At 39.7% G+C, this 3,461-nt stretch overlaps 1 non-coding gene across 1 annotated transcript; it reads left to right on the top strand.

Annotated features, from left to right (window-relative positions):
- The first annotated feature begins 631 nt into the window (after nt 1-631).
- On the top strand, nt 632-704 carry Trnav-cac (transfer RNA valine (anticodon CAC)). The gene has a single exon. It is a non-coding gene; the product is annotated as a tRNA-Val (tRNA).
- The last annotated feature ends 2,757 nt before the right edge of the window (nt 705-3,461 follow it).

Genomic DNA, 3,461 nt, shown 5'->3' on the forward strand with positions numbered 1-3,461 from the left:
AACATCTTTCCATCTGCTACTTGCACTAATAGTGACAAGCAGACAAGGCTTAACTGTTAAAGAACTGAACTTGGACTTTAGGAAGAGTTGATAGACCCAACCTGATCTTTTCTTAAAATTGGGCATCTCGCCACAAAACCAAGAAAAGATAATTTCGGCTTTACTATAAATTACTGCAAATTCTGAACCTACTTGGAATGCCTGCCCATGCCCTGAACTCACCCATGTCCGGTTTTCCCTGACCAGATAACAACCCTTTCCTAAACCTTAGTGACACCTCATAAATTCTGGCCTTCCCTGGCCGGATAACGACCCTCTCTGAGTCTCTAAGATCTCCATAAATTCTGATGCCGGGGCCAGCAAAAATGTAAACTTGTGTTATGCTCCTCAGGGTGTTGTTATCTGTAACCCCCCTTTGTGTAACTTTTGGGGCTATAAAACTGGGCCGAAAAGAAGCCTTGCCCCTGTCCTTGGCTCCCACGATTTTGATGGGCAAGGCAGCCCGGCCGGTCAAAATAATAAGCTTGCTTTAATTTGATTTTAATTGGAGTCAGTGGTCTTTTCTTGCGTCCTGGTCTAACAGGGTGACGAGACCCACAAAGACTACACTTAAAAATCCACACTTAGGGCTGGGGATATAGCTCAGTTGGTAAAGTGCTTGCCTCACATGCACAAGGCCCTGGGTTCAATCCCCAGTATCATCAAAAGAAAAAAAAAATCTACACTTTATTGCAGCAAAAGGATGCACTACAGGAGCAATGTTAAAGATGTATGACAGACAAAGGCCACTTCTTAGTAAGGAGTCCTGAGACCAGGCCCAGTCTCCAATGAACAGTCCACTAATGTGTGCATAAGATATCTCACAACAAGGCTCCTGATGTATAGATAAGATACCTCAGAGCAGGGTGTCCCATGCATATGTTGAACATTGTTCACATATGTGCATTCTTACTACATTTCTATTCCCAAAGACAGAGCTCTTTTGGGGGAGGTGTCTCACCAAGCCTAGGTGCCAATTATCAATGCCACTGTTACCAATAAATCATACAAACTACTTCTTGGGCTCATGGCTGCAAAGCTGCACTATAATTGATGCACCCTAGGCCTTGACCAGGACTCAGGCCATGCAGTCACCTTATCAAAAAAATTCAGACTTGATGGACCAAATTCTGACATCACATCATCTCTTCTTCCATCCAATTTTACATTGTACATCAGGCCTTTTCTTTATGCCACCTGAGCCTTCATTAGCTGCTTCATGATCTCATTTTCACAGCTACCACTTAAATATTTCTAAAGCATTTCTTACTGAAACATTCTCCTTCTGAGAGCATTCCATAAGGTACCACTGTTTACAAAAGGAAGCCCAAATTTCTGAGCAAGTCCAAATTCTGGCCTCATAAACCTCTGCCCTTTTTTCTAAACATGTCTTTGACATTCACTTCCCTGAATATATTCGCTTGGTCTTCCCCTTGGAATGCCCACATCCCCTCTCAGGCCAGCTTCACAGTGAGCAGCCTTAGTAGTCCCCATTCTGAGAACTCCCATTTGGTTTTTTGAAGTCCCCCACTTTTGTGATGTGTTAAGTAACCAGTACTCCTCCATCTTTATTCCCTTCTCCCAAATGGAAACTAGAGTTTGCCCCAGAACCAGGAAAAAGACAGGGATTTGTGAATCATCCCCTCCTCCACCCAAGCATTCAAAAACTTTACCCCATGTCCAGACAGTTTCTGTAGTATAAAGTCTTGCCAGTGTCAAGTGCATTTCTGGCATTCAGAAATAATGCATTAATTGAATGAATAATTTTTGTCCTGCTTTCCTCATGAGGCAACAATGAAAATGCCTAGAAAGTGGTTTAAAGGTATTAAAATATCCACTCAAAGATAATTCAACAGTATTTGTCAATGGGATTCTTGATAAATATACAATATAAGCATAAATATCAATTAGTCTTATTTAACTGGTCATAGATATTGAACAAGATTAAAAGGAATATGGAAATGGAAAATAGAAATGGAAAAAAATAGGTCTGGTATTCAGTAAACTGGGTATTTTATATCAATACTTAACTGAAAATTGTCTTCCCTATTGCTAATTCTGCAAAATTTGGATTAAATACTCCTGACACTTATTTTTATCCCATAAATTTTAGATAGTTGGCCTAAAAAATACCTGAGAGTGTGGTGTTCTTCAGCTGCTTTCTTTCCTGCATAGTTTATTTAAGGCCAACTACTCTGCTAGGGTGAGATTGGGATAGGTGGTGGGGTGGTCATCATGGGCCTCCTGGCATCCCTCAATAGCAGATATAGTTCTGCTTTTGACAGTGGAAGTACCAGCATAAGAATCATTGATGTAGTGTGAGCTGTTGGGGCAGCAGCAGGAATAAAAGATGGTGATGTTATGATCAGAGATGTTGGGGGGTTGGTGGACAGGTGCCCTGGAAATGTGTTTTGTTTTTGTTAATAATACTTTTTAAAAACTGAGACAACATTAAACAAACGTCCAACATTAAAAACCAAGTGATTTGGCAGAAAAATTAAGACTTTTGATTGCAATGCTGAGTATTTGATGGCAATGGGGGCAATGCTGGGCCCTCTTCCTGCTCAGGAGCCATCGCCCCACATGGTAATCACAGCCCAATCAGCACAGGGTGATACTCTTAAGCTTGAAGAGCCACATGCTCCTGGTTCATGCCTCATCATCTTTGAACTATTCCTCTGTACCAATGTTCCCCAAAGAAGAAAATGATTGAGCCAATGTTCCCCAAAGAAGAAAATGCCATGATCCCAGGATTCAGTGTTAAGAACACACTAGCAGGTGAACATTTGATTCTGAGATGCTGGTTTTCTATCCAGCTAGCTTCTAGATTTATTTGAGCAGATGCTTACCTTAGGACAAATTCTTTTTACAAAATTCTCTACAAGCTCCCTGAGCATCCTTTCTACAGTCACAAGAAGAGTCTAGACAACCAATGAAATTATGAAAGAAGTATAAAGTCATCCTCCAAAAATGGTCATTAAGGAGCTGGGGTGGTGGCTCAGCAGTAAAGCACCTGCCTAGCAGGTGCGAGGCCCTCAGTTCCATCCTCAGCAACACATAAAAATAAATAAATAAATAAAATAAAAGAATTGTGTCCAACTACAACTAAAAAATAAATATACATATATTTTTTAAAATGGTCATTAAGCTGCCCAAAAATGGAGGACACAGTGAACTTATTTTTTCCTTAATTATTGATTGCTATCTAAGAATTTTTTAGAATCCATAATAACCTATCAAAAAATTCTCTACTAGATTTTTTTTTCCAGAGGATGAAACTTTGAGAAATTATTAACTAAAACATTATATTATAATTGATCCCACCTTGCTCTATGAAATACATTAGCAATAGCCTTATGGAGAGACTTCTTTTTCTTCTTCTTCACATTGAATCTCAAAACCCATGTTTTTATTTAGAAACA

The sequence above is a fragment of the Urocitellus parryii genome (assembly GCF_045843805.1).
Source record: "Urocitellus parryii isolate mUroPar1 chromosome 13 unlocalized genomic scaffold, mUroPar1.hap1 SUPER_13_unloc_8, whole genome shotgun sequence".
Taxonomy (NCBI): Eukaryota; Metazoa; Chordata; class Mammalia; order Rodentia; family Sciuridae; genus Urocitellus; species Urocitellus parryii.